We start from the raw sequence: 18,481 nt of genomic DNA, 5'->3' as shown, positions 1-18,481 counted from the left end.
GGAAGATTGTGTAAATGTTGGAGAAAATATTAATGTTTATTTTCACAGTGACAATAACATTGGTCTGGGCTGGAGGTGAATGACAAATTTATTTTGGGCTGAGCGTCTCCAGGGACTGATTTGAAAATATTTATTTTCACATAGGTTGAGCAACTAATTATGAGCAGAACTTTATGTGACTGTGATTTAAAGCCACCCTTGGCAAGGTGAGAATTGGGTTTCCCTTGAAAAGAGTATTAGACAGTTAATGGCATTTTTTAATACTTTTGAATTGTAGGCCTACATCCTCTTCCAGTAATTCATTGTGTTTTATTAATTCACCCTATCTCCACTCCCTGATGCTCATATTTGATAGGACTTTTGAAACTCGGCCACTGTATTAAACTGCACTGTGTTTCTATCAGTTGGCGACTTCGTGTTAAGTTATTGGGGCTCTTCTTTTGTTCTCTCAGCAGTTCCCAATTAGAGCCAGTAGTTTCCGATGGCGGGGCATCTGCACGTATTTTTGGGGACCGGCATTTATTTTTTGGTATCAGATACTTACTAAGTATAAGAGAAGGAAAAACACACAATTCGTAAAGACGAAGGAATAAAAAGGCAAAACATTCGCAAAAAAACAAGAACCTGTGAGAGAGAGAAAAGAAGCGTGGAGTGTCTGGTTATGTAATAAAGACTACCCAGCCCTGGTATTCGGCGTGCCAATGTTTAATTGCACCGGCCGCCGACTTTTGAGCAGAGCTTCGGCCCCGGACCTCTTTCACAAATTAAGCATTGATTCTCAAGAGTACCAGTTAGAGGTTTCAAGGGTTTTAGAACTGCTGTTTACAACTTTAGACAATGGGCCTGTACAAAAGACGCTGCACAGTTGGTAGGTGTGAAGACAGTTGCACGCCTCTTGCTCGCCACCTTCACGTCTCAATCATTGACAAACCTCTGTTCAGCTGTAACCAGTTCAGAGTCAAACCCACTAAGTGGGCCCTTTTGTTGAACGTGAACTTCACTTGTGTCAGAGCTCTGTCTGACCCCGAGTCAAGGCCATTTTAGGTTACTGTTTGCTTAACGAATCGTCCCATTTAAAAACTGTTTGCAAAATCTGTAATTTCATTAATATTCATAGGATAAAAACGTAATTGTCATTCTCTTTTCTTCAAAGGTTTAGTCATAGCTTAAAGCACAGCACCTCTTCATAGACTTCCAACAGGTTTTTCAACCATGCCACTCTCTTTATCCTGGTGTCAAATATAATAAAATGTTCCATGTTGCCTACTTTTAGAGTATCTGAGTAGTGCCTTCATTCCAAGCAACAAGTTCCTTGTTCATTTCGATTCAAAATTATTTAGGCACAAAAGTTATCTATGATGACTGAACTGGATCTTTCCTTTTCATGGTAGACAAAGTTTTAGTGACAGCAGTGTGGCTAAGTCCATATAAAAAAAAACTGGATAAACTCCAAAAGGTACATTGGCAAGTGACAGAAACAAAAAAAACAGCAGAATGAACTGAAGGCCTCATTACGAGTGTAGCGGTCTAAGATCAGCGCCGTTGTAATGATCACGAGTCCGGTTTCCTCCAGCCTTTTCATGGTGGGGTCCCCACCAGGGAAAGGCTGGCAGAAACACAGTGCCTCCCTACCCAGCACCCTTGGAATGCACTCTGTGCAACAGCATTGGCCTCTGCTCCATGCGCAACCTCGTAATGGTCCCGGGGAGGAAGACCGCCAGCTTCATGGCTCTCCTCCCGAAGTTTGATGGTCTTCTTGTCCAACTACAAAACTCTTAATGAGCCCCTAAGTTCAAAACATCAACAACAAAAATATAGAAGCCCACAGTACCATCACAATTGGTATCTATAATTAATTGTAACTATTATACACCATATTAACTTTAAACATATTACATTAAAAAAAAAAATAGAACTTACAAAAATAAAATAAAAACATATGCTTTAAAATTATTTAAAAAAGTAATAAGCATAATATTATTTAGACCTAAAAAAAAATGAATACAAATAAAGATAAACACACTAGATATTAAACAAATCAAAACTGTACAGTGACAACATAAAATAAACATTAAAAAAATAAATTATTGAACAGTTTACAATACACATTTAAACATCTTAACAAAAGTTCAATGCAAATTAGATTTGGGGAGGTCAAATCCATTGCTCCTATTTCATCCTAAGCTAAAGTATGGAAAATGTTGGACTTTGGACCGGTCAGATTTACTGTACCCGCTCTAATCTGAGCAACAGCATCACCCCCTACACATTGATACCTTTTAGAGGGTTGATATAAGGCCGCACATCACCTTCTTGTCACTTCATGTTGCTTACAATCTTTCCATGTGTTACACATATCTTCTTCTAGTAGTACAGAAGACAAACTTATTTTTCTTTTTACTGATTTCATTTACAAAACTCCTTTTGAGTTGTTGCGCCTTATTATTACAGGCAATCAACTCTCCAGTCCTGTTGGTGTTGCAGGTTTAGTACAAGGACTGCACCAGTCCCTCAACATTATCCACTCTAAAACAATTAACATGAAAATGATGTAGATCTTGTGGAGGATCACACTCATGCTTGCTTTTAGGCATCTCAGTTACACCTGCTGTATTGTGTGAGTTGACCTTTCTAACCGGGAGCATGCCCTATTTGTTTTGGTTTTATTTTTTAGTTTATTGACTTGGGAAAAACCATAACATGTTAACTTTTGATGGGAATATCTGTGAATCCTAGTTAGTGTATCTATTATAGTGTAATTTAAAAGAGCAAATGTGTATTTCCACAAGACCTAATCCTATGTGGACAATCATGCAGAAGTATTATGAAGTTCAATTACCATGCAAGGCTGCAATATGAATGAACATATTGAAGGTGTCTTCCTTGCAAATCAATGAATAACAGAAAGGCACAAATTGACGCCAATCATAATAATAATGGACAACTTACTAAAGGACTGAAAGATTTACATCTTTCAGTATCTGGCTTGTTGCAGCTCTTATGTAGTGGGGGGAGGGATTTGTTCAGCAGTTTCATCCAAGACATTGGGTTGTCTTTGGTATCACTTCCTCATTGCTTCAGTTGATGAAAATTTAACAGTAAATCGTGGATGCTCTTCAGTAAGAAGTGACTACTCTATTACGTGTGTATAGTTTAAAAAAAAAGTTTTTATATTTATTTTGTAATAGTAGGATACAATACTTTTTCATCTTATAGTAACTTATAATTTGCCAGTAAAGGTATGGTTATGTACAATCATGTTTTCATGTACCATTATCTAACAACTTTTGCACAATAGTGACCATAGATATTAGTTTCTTTACCCGGGATTGGCAACTGTTTTGTGAAGTGGTTTTCTCTACCACCTTATGCTTGTGAATTTATTACTCTTCCTGATTAATGAGACCAAACATTCAGATCTTCTGTAAAGATATCATCAGTTCGAACTGATGACATTATGTTTTTTTTCTTCTGCCAATCCTTCTGATTCAGGTCTTTTTCACCAGCTACTCACTTCTTTTTGTGTCAATGCAAGGCCACTAAAGACCAAACCCAAGGATACAAATCTGTTTTGTAATGTTTTCTTTCAGGGGCTCGAGTACAGTCCCAGCAAAAACAACACTTAGGAGTTTGTGTGTGGTTTCTTCTGTTTTGTGTAGCCTTCTTACTACCACTTCACAGTATTCTCCTATTGTACCACATTTACATGACGTGTTACATTTGGGACACGTCTCTTATTTGCTTGGGCGTATTTTATTGAGGACCAGTTGGGGGGTAATAGATACGGAATAAGTATTTCCACTGTACTAGTTGAAATCTTACGTTACTGGAACTAGCTTTCGGATCATTTATTGCTACCTCCCATTGCTTGTCAGTTAGTGAGCTTTGCAAGCTGTATTCAATTTATAGCTCACTTTCAATTCTGTGCAAGCCTTTCATTGGCTAGGACTTTATATATGACCGATATATAACGTCCTGATACAGCAGTGTGGTTGTCTTATTTCGGAGGCCAGCCCGGGAACTGTGGCCAGAGGACCCTCCTCTTTCATGTTAATCTGGTGTAAAGTAGGAACTGCCCTGGCTAAATTTGGTGTTCTTCTTTCATTTTATCAAATGTTTTCATTTGTCATCTGTTCATAAGGCTCCTATCTTTATGCACTCAGCATAAATGAATCCTGCATGGCCAGCTTTTTTCTCTGGCACCTTTAACTCATGATAGAGCCCTAGGATTGTCTTTATAGGGGTTGCCGTTGGTACAGAGCATGGCCTTTTTGCCCCATTGAACCACGAACACTGATTCTGGAATCTGGACAAGGGGCTTCACAATTCTTAAAAGCTGCTACTTACTTAGTACAGTTGACAGATAATCAGCAGCTCTTTCATAAAAAGATGTGGCTGTGATTACAGTCAGCTTGCCCTAGAACGAAGGTTGGCAGATATTCCATTAGGTTATGATTAAACATTTAAATGTTGTGTAGGTTTGCGCAGGTGTTAGAATACCGCACCCATAAAATGCTGAAATTATCACAACTGAAGTAATAAAGTATTTTCTTCCAAAAATACAGCTGTGTAAGATAAGCAAACCATTGTTAAATAATTTCCAGAAGGAAATCGATAAATTGTATTAGTTTTAACACTGTGCTATTCGGAGGAATATATTGAGATGTGAGTGCTACAGTTGAAGTTACCAAGTGGTGTCTGCGCAATCCCTGCAAGGACTTTGATATAGCATTTATGATCCATTTGAATCAATCCATTGAATGTTAATATCACTGTCCATATACTTTCTCAATCAGTTTTGATGTACACAGTGTTTTAATAGTATTTTTTTTGTAGATTGATCCTGCATACATTAGATACCAACCTTTTGATCAAGCATTCGAAAATAAGCCTCCTTTTACAATGGAAAAGCAGAGCTCGCTTCATCTGACCTACAGATTATCTCGCAAGTAAAAACTCAAGTAAGTATTCAAATACACCTGTATAAAATATTTGTACACATAAAATAACGAACTGTTATATATAATAAGAGAACTCCGGGACTTGAATAGATAAAAAAAATTGTTTGCTACAATGTTTCCCACAGTTATTGGGCAGGGCCTAAGGGTATGATTAATACAAAATATTGTGTGCCCCTTCTTGGGAATTAGGTGTGCAAAGAGATGGGGTTTTTCTTTTTAATATTGAGAAAAAACACTTACCGCAATGAAAACCAGACACCTCTGTGGCGGGGTAGAGAGGAGGGAGGTGCTGAAGGGCTTGCCATATTTTGTTAACTACCAAAAAGTCGTAACTGTAAGTTCGAGAATGTTTGTAGGATTTACCAAATATGCCCTCGCACCATTTCTTTCCTTGAAAAAGTGATGTTACAGCCAAAGTTATTGTGTTCCCTGTATAAGAAAGATAATGGGAGAACATCTACATATAATTGGATGGGCGAAGGAATCTCTCCACTCCTTAAGGAAAAAACATACACCTTGCTGTAAATTTCTGAAAAAACACTGGTCATTATTAAAGGGTCAGAGGGGAGAGTCGCATGGCTAGTAGATTTACTTGTGAAAATGTATGCATGTCACACAGTTCTGAGTGTAACCCTTAGAATTCCGTTAATTCCCAGGTATAGTTGTGCATTTATGCCCCTAGGCTTATTATTTTTGTGAATGGGATGCTCATTCACTGACTTTTTTTTTATTCTGATGGAAAGGGAACGGGCCTCTGGCAAAAGGAAACTAAGATATGCATAGTTGTTGGATTTCACTCTATTTTTTATTTTCAATTCTTAACATATTTTGTTAGAATGTCAGCTACTAACTGAAGCAGTTATCTTTACTACTGTTTACACTCAATTCAATAGGCATCGCTATATTTTCCGAATGTAGACATTCTCAACGTATCCAAAATGTGTCTTCGATTAGCCATTTTCCATATGATATAGTTACCTGTCAGAATGTTGTGCTTTTTAATATAAAATTTCACTGCATGAAACATCACCGTTTTCAGACAGCTAAACCAGTGTAACCTTTTCTGAAAAGGAAAATAATTGCAAAGTTCTGCAGGTGCTATTCACCAAAGTAGTACTCTTGTAATACTTATTTATGTACACTCACTGTAGGAGGCTGGACTGGCTTGTAGTGAGTACCAAGGGGTACTTGCACCTTGCACCAGGCCCAGTTATCCCTTATTAGTGTATAGGGTGTCTAGCAGCTTAGGCTGATAGATAATGGTAGCTTAGCAGAGCAGCTTAGGCTGAACTAGGAGACGTGTGAAGCTACTACAGTACCACTTAGTGTCATATGCACAATATCATAAGAAAACACAATACACAGTTATACTAAAAATAAAGGTACTTTATTTTTATGACAATATGCCAAAGTATCTTAGAGTGTACCCTCAGTGAGAGGATAGGAAATATACACAAGATATATATACACAATAGCAAAAATATGCAATATAGTCTTAGAAAACAGTGCAAACAATGTATAGTTACAATAGGATGCAATGGGGAAACATAGGGATAGGGGCAACACAAACCATATACTCCAGAAGTGGAATGCGAACCACGAATGGACCCCAAACCTATGTGACCTTGTAGAGGGTCGCTGGGACTATTAGAAAATAGTGAGAGTTAGCAAAATAACCCTCCCCAAGACCCTGAAAAGTGAGTGCAAAGTGCACCAAAGTTCCCCTAAGGACAAAATAGTCGTGTTAGAGGGAAAATGCAAGGAAAACACAAATCAGCAATGCAACAACGATGGATTCCTGACTGAGGGTACCTGTGGAACAAGGGGACCAAGTCCAAAAGTCACAAGCAGCTCAGAGATGGGCAGATGCCCAAGAAATGCCAGCGGTTGGTGCAAAGAAGCTCTTACTAGGCTGAAGAACTGTGAATACTGCAGGAACGACAAGGGCTAGAGACTTCCCCTTTGGAGGATGGATCCCCCACGCCTTGGAGAGTCGTGCAGAAGTGTTTTCCCGCCGGATGGACGCCAACAAGCCTTGCTACACGCAAATCGTGCGTTTGGCGTTTTTGGACGCTGCTGGGGCCCAGGAGGGACCAGGAGGTCGCAAATTGGACCTGCAGAGAGAGGGGACGTCGAGCAAGACAAAGAGCCCTCACTGAAGCAGGTAGCACCCGGAGAAGTGCCAGAAACAGGCACTACGAGGATGCGTGAAACGGTGCTCGCCGAAGTTGCACAAAGGAGTCCCACGTCGCCGGAGACCAACTTAGAAAGTCGTGCAATGCAGGTTAGAGTGCCGTGGACCCAGGCTTGGCTGTGCACGAAGGATTTCCGCCGGAAGTGCACAGGGGCCGGAGTAGCTTGCAAAGTCGCGGTTCCCAGCAATGCAGCCCAGCGAGGTGAGGCAAGGACTTACCTCCACCAAACTTGGGCTGAAGAGTCACTGGACTGTGGGGGTCACTTGGACGGTGTCGCTGGATTCGAGGGACCTCGCTCGTCGTGCTGAGAGGAGACCCAAGGGACCGGTAATGCAGCTTTTTGGTGCCTGCGGTTTGCAGGGGGAAGATTCCGTCGACCCACGGGAGATTTCTTCGGAGCTTCTGGTGCAGAGAGGAGGCAGACTACCCCCACAGCATGCACAAGCAGGAAAACAATCGAGAAGGCGGCAGGATCAGCGTTACAGAGTTGCAGTAGTCGTCTTTGCTACTATGTTGCAGGTTTGCAGGCTTCCAGCGCGGTCAGCGGTCGATTCCTTATCAGAAGGTGAAGAGGGAGATGCAGAGGAACTCGGCTGAGCTCATGCATTCGTTATCTAAAGTTTCCCCAGAGACAGAGACCCTAAATAGCCAGAAAAGAGGGTTTGGCTACCTAGGAGAGAGGAAAGGCTACTAACACCTGAAGGAGCCTATCACAAGGAGTCTCTGACGTCACCTGGTGGCACTGGCCACTCAGAGCAGTCCAGTGTGCCAGCAGCACCTCTGTTTCCAAGATGGCAGAGGTCTGGAGCACACTGGAGGAGCTCTGGACACCTCCCAGGGGAGGTGCAGGTCAGGGGAGTGGTCACTCCCCTTTCCTTTGTCCAGTTTCGCGCCAGAGCAGGGGCTAAGGGGTCCCTGAACCGGTGTAGACTGGCTTATGCAGAATTGGGCACATCTGTGCCCAAGAAAGCATTTCCAGAGGCTGGGGGAGGCTACTCCTCCCCTGCCTTCACACCATTTTCCAAAGGGAGAGGGTGTCACACCCTCTCTCAGAGGAAGTTCTTTGTTCTGCCATCCTGGGCCAGGCCTGGCTGGACCCCAGGAGGGCAGCTGCCTGTCTGAGGGGTTGGCAGCAGCAGCAGCAGCTGCAGTGAAACCCCAGGAAGGGCAGTTTTGGCAGTACCAGGGTCTGTGCTACAGACCACTGGGATCATGGGATTGTGCCAACTATGCCAGGATGGTATAGAGGGGGCAATTCCATGATCATAGACATGTTACATGGCCATATTCGGAGTTACCATGGTGAAGCTACATATAGGTAGTGACCTATATGTAGTGCACGCGTGTAATGGTGTCCCCGCACTCACAAAGTTCAGGGAATTGGCTCTGAACAATGTGGGGGCACCTTGGCTAGTGCCAGGGTGCCCTCACACTAAGTAACTTTGCACCCAACCTTTACCAGGTAAAGGTTAGACATATAGGTGACTTATAAGTTACTTAAGTGCAGTGTAAAATGGCTGTGAAATAACGTGGACGTTATTTCACTCAGGCTGCAGTGGCAGGCCTGTGTAAGAATTGTCAGAGCTCCCTATGGGTGGCAAAAGAAATGCTGCAGCCCATAGGGATCTCCTGGAACCCCAATACCCTGGGTACCTCAGTACCATATACTAGGGAATTATAAGGGTGTTCCAGTAAGCCAATGTAAATTGGTAAAAATGGTCACTAGCCTGTTAGTGACAATTTGAAAGTAATGAGAGAGCATAACCACTGAGGTTCTGGTTAGCAGAGCCTCAGTGAGACAGTTAGGCACCACACAGGGAACATATACATGCACACCTATGAGCACTGAGGCCCTGTGTGACAGGGTCCCAGTGACACATACATATAGGCCACAAACCTATGAGCACTGGGGTCCTGACTAGCAGGATCCCAGTGACACATAACAACCATACTGAAAACATGGTGTTCTCACTATGAGCACTGAGGCCTGGCCATCAGGATCCCAGTGAGACAGTGAAAACAGTGACAAACACCCTGACATACACTCACAAACAGGCCAAAAGTGGGGGTAACAAGGCTAGAAAGAGGCTACCTTCTCACACTCACATGCCTTTGTGAATTGGGCCCTGTGAGAACCTGGGTTGTTGGTTGAGGGAGGATGAACCCCGCTCAACCAACAGCCACACTCCTCATCAGGGTGAACCACTAAAGTAACTAAATTAACCTGTGCTAAATAATCCGGCAGCTTGGCATAAAAGCACTTAGAGGCAACGTGTGAAGTATGTATGCAGGACAGAAACAGTAGTACACAAACACAAGAAAAATCCCACACACATTTAGAAAAAAAGGGTAAAATTTAATAAGTTACTGGACACCAAAACAACAAAAATCCAATCTGTAGCTATGCAATTATAAAAAATAAAAAAAAATCCTGCCCTTCCAAGGGGATCCTCTCCTGGGAGTAATTTATGCTCCTTCTGCAGCGCAGGACCAATGGCAGGACCTTCTCCTCCTCCTCATTCACGCCCAGTCCATTCTCCTCAGGATTGTCATCTTTCTGTTTCTCAAGTGTGGACTGCATCCTCTTGGCCTCCTCAGAGGCATGGATCGCTATCTGGAGGTCAAACTTTGTGGACCTCTTGCCTGCATTCAGCCCCCTCTTCTTGCAGATCCTCTGCAGCGCAGCCTTGCTGAAGTTGTCAACACTGAGCAGCTCCATCTCCATTGTAGACAAAAATAATTTAAACAGAGGTCAACTCTGGTGCCAAATTATATGGGATTTTTGTTACACAAATCGTTGTATGGTACTGCAAAAACCCAAGTACTGGACTGCACTACTGATCGCTAATGTGAGAAATTGAGTTATTTGTTGAGGGAGTTAAACCCTGCTGAAACAAGGGCCACAATCCCTGTAAGGGTCAACCACTAAAGTCACTAAATTAACATGTGCTTAACCCTCTGGTTGCTTCACACAAAAGCAGTCAGACTTGGAGGCAATGTGTAAAGTATTTATGCAGCACACAAACAGTAATGAAGTGGAAACACAACACAAGCGAAATCCCACACCAATTTAGAAAAAATTATTTTTGTTGTTTTGGTGCCAAATAATTAATTAAACTTTACTCCAATCAGTACAACCTGAGATATGCAATTGTAAAGATTTAAGTAAAGATAGTGCCTAAAAGCGCAAAGTGCCAACTGTGGCTATCTGCTTGTGCCACAGTGTGCTGTATCCAGGGATCAAGTTTGTCCTACTGAGCAATGTAACTTAAATCCTGGTTTCATAGCATCTCGCCGTGCAGTTGCGGTTCAGGCAAGGATGTGAGGTTGTGTGTCAGGTCACTCATCTGCAGTTTTGAGGAGCTGTGGGGCTGCAATGTGTAGCTGGGAGGAAATGCAACTCACTGCATTGGTTCTGCTGAAGAGCACATCTGAGCTGGCAGAGATCCCTTAGCCCTACTTCTGAGGGTGCAGATTTCAAGAAGGTCGGTGCTTTTCTGTCCCTGAGACTCAGATCAGGAGGCCAGCCTACTAGCCCTTGGAGTCACCCCATAGCCATGGGTTCAAGATGCAGGTCCAGTCCTTTTCACTCAGACAGAAGAGCAGCAGTGCAGTCCTTCTTGCAGCAGAGCAGCACAGAAGTCCTTCTGACTCTTTCACAAGTCCAGAGGTATAATGAAAAATGGGTCTGAGGGTCCAGAATTTATATTTTTTGCCCGCTTTCAAGTAGGAGAATGTTCTAGAGATTCTCTTTGAAGGGCTTGTAATTTCCTTCCTTCTTATCCTGGCTTCAGCCGGGCTGCAGGTACAATGAGCTAGTGTGACGTTCTTTGTGCGAAGGCAGGGCACAGCCTATTGGATTGTAAGTGGGGCTGTGCTCAGCTCCATCCCCTCCCCCTTAGCCTGCCAGTGATGGCCCTTTCAGGCACATCTAATCTCTCTATTGTGTGGCTGTCCGGAAGGAATTTACAAAGTCCAACCACCAACTACACCCAGTCATTTGCCCCAAAAACAGGCAGCAGGCACCAAAAAGGGCAGGAAAATGCCAACATTCTGAAAGTGCCATTTTCAAAACTGTGATGTAAAATCCACTTATACCATGAAAGTGGGTTTTAAAATAAATTTTCTCAGACTACAAACATGAATTTTCTACCTGTTCCTGATCAAAAGTGAGCACTTCTTTAATAAGGCAACCCAGTGTTATCCTATGGGAGAGGTAGGCCTCACAGTAGTAAAAAACGAATAAAGGACTTCAATAGGACATTGGGCCTGATTACAACTTTGGAGGACAGTGTTAATTCGTCCCAAATGTGACGGATATCCTGCCCACCGTATTACGAGTTCCATAGGATATAATGGACTCATAATACGGTAGGTGGTATATCCGTCACATTTGGGACGGATTAACACTATCCTCCAAAGTTGTATTCAGGCCCATTGTCTGTTAAATCAAAAATACCTCTACCTACCCCTGTATTTTGTTCTCTCAACACCTGATTCACAATGGTAAGTATATATATATATATATATATATATATATATATATATATGTGTGTGTGTGTATATATATATATATATATATATATATACACACTCACATGAAAATGTACTCTTTACACCTAGGTGTAGCACTTTTTTTTTTTTTTTTTTTTTTTTTTTTATGTTCACCTTTTGTTTTTATAATATGTGTGTTAGACCTGACATGCCTTAGGGGGGTCACCCCTAACTTTTTGCCTGCCTCCCTCCACTTTTTGGACCCTGTTTTGCTGCCTTTTAGACTCTGCGCACTTTACCAGTGCTAAAGTGCATATCCTCTCTCCCTTTTTAAACATGGTAACTTTGGATCATACCTGATTGGACTATTTAATTTACTTATAAGTCCCTAGTAATGTGCACTATATGTGCCTAGGGCCTGTAGATTAAATGCTACTAGTGGACCTGCAGCACTGGTTGTGCCACCCACTTAAGTAGCCCCCTTAACCTTGTCTCAGGCTTGCCATTGCAAGGCCTGTGTGTGCATTTCACTGCCACTTCGACTTGGTATTTAAAAGTACTTGTCAAGCCTAGAACCCCCCTTTTTCTACATATAAGTCACCCCTAATGTGTGCCCTAGGTAACCCCTAGAGCAGGGTGTTGTGTAGGTAAAAGGCAGGACATGTACCTGTGTAGTTATATGTCCTGGTAGTGTAAAACTCCTAAATTCGTTTTTACACTACTGTGAGGCCTGCTCCCTTCATAGGCTAACATTGGGGCTGCCCTCATACATTGTTGAAGTGGCAGCTGCTGATCTGAAAGGAGCAGGAAGGTCATATTTAGTATGGCCAGAATGGTAATACAAAATCCTGCTGACTGGTGAAGTTGGATTTAATATTACTATTCTAGAAATGCCACTTTTAGAAAGTGAGCATTTCTTTGCACTTAAATCTTTCTGTGCATTACAATCCACGTCTGGCTGGGCTTGGTTGACAGCTCCTTGTGCATTCACTCAGACACACCCCAAACACAGGGTACTCAGCCTCACTTGCATACATCTGCATTTTGAATGGGTCTTCCTGGGATGGGAGGGTGGAGGGCCTGCTCTCACACAAAGGACTGCCATACTGGGACCCTGGCAGACAGGATTGAACTGAAAGGGGACCTGGTGCACTTCTTAGCCACTCTTTGAAGTCTCCCCCACTCCAAAGGCACATTTGGGTATAGAACAGGGCCTCTGCCCTACCTCATCAGACACTTGCTGGAGAAGAAACCTGAAACAGAAACTACATCCTGCCAAGAAGAACTGCCTGGCTGCTCGAAGGACTCACCTGTCTGCTTTCTACAAAGGACTGCTGTCTTGCTGTTGGCCTGCTGCCTTGCTGAACTCTCGTCTGGCTGTGAAAGTGCTCTCCAAGGGCTTGGATAGAGCTTGCCTCCTGTTCCCTGAAGTCTCAGGACCAAAACGACTTCTCTTTTTCACTTGGACGCTTCGTGCACAGCTTGTTCCGCGGTGAGAAAAACGCCGCACACCGACGCTGATCGACGCGATGCCTTCGGGACGACCGGAACTTTGACGCACGGCCTCGCAAGGACAACGCCGCCCGACTTCCAGAGGAGAAATCGACGCGACGCCTGCCGTGAGAGCGAAACTTCGACGCGCAGCCCCACAGAACGACGTGCAGCCGGAAAACAAGCAGGAGAATCCACGCACAGACCCGGGACATCTGGTAATCCCCGCGATCCACAGAAAGAGACAGTCTGCCCGCCAGAAAACGACGCATGACTTCCGCGCGTGAAAAATAACGATGCAAGTCCGTGTGTGCTGGGGAGAAATCGACGCACACACCCTTTTTCCATGTATCTCTTCTTCTGTGGCCCTCTGAGGAGATTTTACACTGCAAACCAGGTACTTTGTGCTTGAAAGAGACTGTTTGCTTTTTAAAGACTTTTCAGTGATATCTCAACAAATTCACATTGCAACTTTATTCGTTTTGACCTACAGTTATCCTGATAAATATTATATATTTTTCTAAACACTGTGTGGTGTATCTTTGTGGTGCTATATGGTGGTATTGTATGATTTATTGCACAAATACTTTACACATTGCCTTCTAAGTTAAGCCTGACTGCTCGTGCCAAGCTACTAGAGGGTGGGCACAGGCTAATTTTGGCTTGTGTGTGACTTACACTGACTAGAGTGAGGGTTCTTGCTTGGACAGAGGGTAACCTGACTGCCAACCAAAACCCCAATTTCTAACAATGTGCATATAATTGTATGTAAAATAATTCATATTAACCTGTAACTAATAAAATAATTTACATTTGATTAACTCCTCAAATTAAACATGTATTAAATACAATATTACTTTAAGATAACAATTTAGAAATAATACCAACTCACAAAAAAATATATTTTTGTATTGTTTGTAGTAAACTTGGTTAAATGTCATGTATTTTAATATTTGAAATAATGGTCTATTTTTAACAATACAGTAAAATTAATTACATTTTTTTTAACCTTTGTAGTAACTTGTTAGTCTCAATATAATTGGAGAGCTGACAATTCACAAATGTTTCCAGTAATTTAGATGGTGCAGGCAAAAGAGAGATGGGCCTATAGTTGCCAGGAACGTCTGGGTCCGCAATTGGCTTTTTCAGAAGAGCTATAATTTGAGCCTGCTTTCAGCAGAGTAGAACTGTAGCTATAGCCAAGGGCTTAGTTAACAGGGAGTTCATGTAGGGGATGATAAGGTCTACTCCGAAAGCCAGGAGGGATGGGGGACAGGGATCATACAATGGGAGAAACCCAAAATTGCAAGTGAGATAGCTTCATTAAGAGAAATCAAGCAGGGCCTAGCCAGCCCCATCCCCCTACCGATTGTTGGGCATTCAATGAAAGGCAAATTCCCAACACCCCTGCCTCCAGGAGTTCTGTAACTGGAAAAGAGGAGCAGGTATATATACATAGAGCAATGAAAGGCTACTTGAGGTATTGTGGAGGGGGGCGAGAGCTCAGACAACCTACAGACTCAATAACATAATATCCAGCAGAGTGCTTACTTTTTAGTTAAAGGAAGGTACTTTAATCTCACAGCAAAACGAAATACTATACAGTTAGGTAACATTTGCAATTACAGGAATGAAATTCCAGTTCTTATTTTCCTTGAAGTGCTACGTCTCTCTTTCAGTACTCTCTCCCCAGTCAAGATTAATTTTAACGGTAATAGTCCCCAGTATACTGTGGGCATAGGCATTAATTAGGCACAGGTGTAGATTACTTCAGGTTACCCTACAGATCAGATGCGCAACTCATTTCTACGTCTTTCACCACTTGCGTTCACTCAGGCAAAAAGACTTAAGTTCAAGTGGCAGATTCTTCTTCACTTTCTAGTCTCTCGCTCTGGTTGCAGGTTATGCCCTGCTTTTACCTTCTGGATGGCATTTCCTTTTCACTGGTGTGACTCCTGTAGTATGCATGCATATTCATCCGCACACCAGCGGCTTAACTCCTGTTGGTGATGCACTGGTGACTATGCATTGGAAAGGGGACCAGTGAACAGAGTCAGGTCAGCAGGCCTGCACACAGGCACTCGTCTTCGGCAGCTGTGGCCTCCCTGGCCAGGTGCAGAAAAGTGCTGATGCATGTGAGTTATGACCTTTGGACTGATCAGGGCTTGTGTGGCGACTCCTCTTCCTAACAGCAGGAGTAGTACTGGTGTCTCGGCTCTAAGTGAATTGCCAGATGACACAGTAATGCTTGTTCTCACATCATCTTGGTGCAGTTCACAGCAGGAACCACGTAGAGACCAGGGGACTCCCTCAATTCAAGTGTTGGCCTTGGCTTCACTGCCTGTTGTAGTCTGCTTTCTTTGGGTGTTCCTCATGCTTGAACATGATGGGCTCCTCCGCCTGGACTGTCTCTCCTCCTGCAGGGCTAGCCATTCTCCTTTCCTCTCTCAGTAGACAGGCATATTTGTAGGCACCAGGCTGTCAGGTAAACACTAGCCACGCTTAGCTCTTTAAATACCCTGTGGTGTTCCTCCTTCCTTGATCAAGAAGAACTTGGTACTAGAACCAAGTATAGTGGTTAGAAATCCACTTTTATGCACATTTTCCAGACAGGATGTGGATCCACTGTCTGTGGCTTAAGAAGTAGTATGGGCTGGTTCTCTTTCAAATGTCTTTTTCTGGCTATTCCTCAGACACCGCTATTAGGGGAGGTGATAGCTCTCCCAGCAGACAGCAATGGGACTGTCTCCAAGCATGAGTATCCAATCAAAACAATGCCTTGTAAAGTGTGTAATCTCTGCGCCTGGCTGCCATCAGACTTCCTGAAGTAGCAACTAGGGACAGACAAAAGGGTAGGGCCTGCCTAGAAATCTTTAAGAACAGAAAGTGCAGTCCCACGTCTCAACCCCACCATCTACCAAATGACAGTAATCAGAACGAACTAATTAGCAGTTTGCGAACAAGGTCCTCATTTGAATGTCTAAAGGCAGCTCTGTCTCCATCCTTCCTCACTTCATTGTCCTGATACCCAACTTCCACCCACAGAAATGCAGTCAATCCACTTCTGTTTGGGTAAGCTGTCCTCTTCCCTCGGTGCCACATGAAACCAGAAGCAACCAAAATTGATCCCACTGTCCCAAGTACTCAGACTTATATCCCACACAGACTCCTAGTACCATACATGTGCTACTCATCTACTGTACACACACACTCCACATCCACACTGTATATGTAAGCAAGGTTATTGGGGTTCACATAACCATGGGACCTTACATATGTAGGTTCAGTAGACCACACTCTCTCTGACAAAGAGATAAAGGCCTGGTCACATTAAAGATTGATAAACATTGTACGTTGCCACCAGTGCTTTGTGATTCACCCAAGAAATGGATAATAGACCTGTGCCTACTATTGGTACACCCTTCCTAGTCACAGAACAGGATGCAGTCATCTTGTTACCAGGGACAGACCTAGGCTTCTATGCATACACTAATCAGTGTGACACCATTGCCAAACAATAAGGCAAGACACTGCTGCTGTTGAAAGTAGCAGTGTTAATTGTCATTTTTGTAGGTATATCATCCAAGATCTATTTTTTCCAACGGCATTGCACTTCCTCCCTCTCTGCATCTTGCCCTCTTGCACTCTCTATATATATCCACCACTCTCTATTTATCCCTTTGACTCGCACATCTCTTATTTCTCTTCCTGTCTCTGCAATAATCTGTGCCATTTCTTTCCTTTCTCCTCCAGTCTTTCCTACTCCTTCTTCCTTACTTTTAGAATTACAGTCTCTCTCTGTCTCCATTAGCCTTTCCCTTTGTCTCCAATAATCAGTCTCCCTCACTGCTCTTAGTTTGGGTTTGCACTTTTTTCTCTTCCTTGATAGGAGTGCTGAGGCCCTGTAGTGAATTCACTTATGTGACCATAGTGCACATTAACTTCTCGCTTTCCTTACTTGAAGGAATGAGGCAGACTGCCTCTATCCTCCATGTTAGTAAAGAAAGCGAGGGGAAGGACTAAGAGTAATGCCATTACTGGTAAGTAATCACTGCATTTCTTTCTACTGCAAATCTCTTTTCCCAGGGGGCTTACTCCTTTCAGATATTTGAATTGTTTAATTGCAACACTGGACATTGATTGCTTCTGAAGTTGGCTGCAGTCTCACAAAGAGGACCCCTACATAGGGAAAATCAAGCCCCTTATTGTAAACATCTTTGACTGTCGTTTGTCTGTCTGGCAGTCCCTGTTAATGTGGCTATCTTTGTGCTCCTTCTCTTGCTTTATCTGCTTATTTCACTCGTCCTCAGTATCTCCATAGAGCCTTCAATCTGTCTTATTCATAATCTCTGTCCACTGCCCCTTCTTTCTCTTGCTTTTGTGCCTGCTGTTCTCCTTTGCACCTTTTTGGTTCTCTCTATTGCTTCGTTCTCTTTCCTTACATCTCCCATCGTTTCTCAATATTCTCTCCCACTTCCCATACTCGCTCTTCTCTCTCCACCGTTCTTATTTTTCTATCGGTCTCTGCTTACTATCTGTCTCACTTCCTCCTAACATTCTGTTTTATCCCTCGCTCCTATTTTGCTCTATTGTCTTCTTCACCTCTTGCTCCTCTTTTCCCATCTCTTTCTTCATCTGTCTGTCTCTTTTTCTCTTCGTTTGTCTTCAGCTCATTAGACAGATGTATTTGCTTGGGCATAAGGATTTTGCCTTTCCCATTGCTCATTACAGTATTCATTCACAGCATTTGAGTTGCTTGCCATTCGATATCCCTGGAGACGACGCCTGAAAGTAATAGGTCTTAAGTGCTGTTTATTTGTCAGCTGCGTGGTTACCATAGCATTCCCTTTACAATATGATAATGATCCAAAGTATTTCTTTGGGCTCCTTCCATTCATAATTCGCACTAATGCCACGTTTGGGGTGGCGCCGGTTGCATCTCTGCCCCTTGGCTGCCTGTTGATCCTTTGATTGGAAAGTGAACATGCACCCATCCGCTTAATACTGGGGGGCTCGTTTGTTTGTCGTACGGGGCTCTGCGTCTCAGTATTACGAAGGATCACTGGAATTTCAGGCAGTACATTGAGCACTTCCGCGCAGGTCTCCGTGCTCATTTTCTGACTTGCTTAGGTGGAACTACTTCAGTTGGAGTCTTTTGTAAAAATTCTTAGAGGATGGCTGATAATGCAGCGAGGTGACTGGACCGCTGTTCCCACGTTTTCACCTGTGTGAGATGTCCTATTTCTCTCTTTTTGTTCCCCTAGGTACAGTCTTTTTTTTTGTTAGTTATTCACAAGGGATTCCGGATTCCTGGAGTTTCCTTGCGGATAGATGGAGTAT

The 18,481-nt window shown here is 43.0% G+C and overlaps 1 protein-coding gene across 3 annotated transcripts in view; it reads left to right on the top strand.

The window, feature by feature from the left end:
• The window catches only part of BMAL1 (basic helix-loop-helix ARNT like 1), a 573,964-nt gene that overhangs the window by 128,456 nt on the left and 427,027 nt on the right, over positions 1-18,481 (top strand). For all 3 annotated transcript variants that reach the window (XM_069223570.1, XM_069223574.1, XM_069223572.1), the window contains exon 2: positions 4,837-4,961. The gene's annotated coding sequence lies outside the window, so the exon portion shown is untranslated. The remainder of the gene's footprint in view (positions 1-4,836; positions 4,962-18,481) is intronic.

This window comes from Pleurodeles waltl, chromosome 3_1 (genome assembly GCF_031143425.1).
Source record: "Pleurodeles waltl isolate 20211129_DDA chromosome 3_1, aPleWal1.hap1.20221129, whole genome shotgun sequence".
Lineage (NCBI taxonomy): Eukaryota > Metazoa > Chordata > Amphibia > Caudata > Salamandridae > Pleurodeles > Pleurodeles waltl.
The sequence above is the reverse complement of the archived record's forward strand: the minus strand, read 5'-3'. Positions and strand labels throughout refer to the sequence as shown.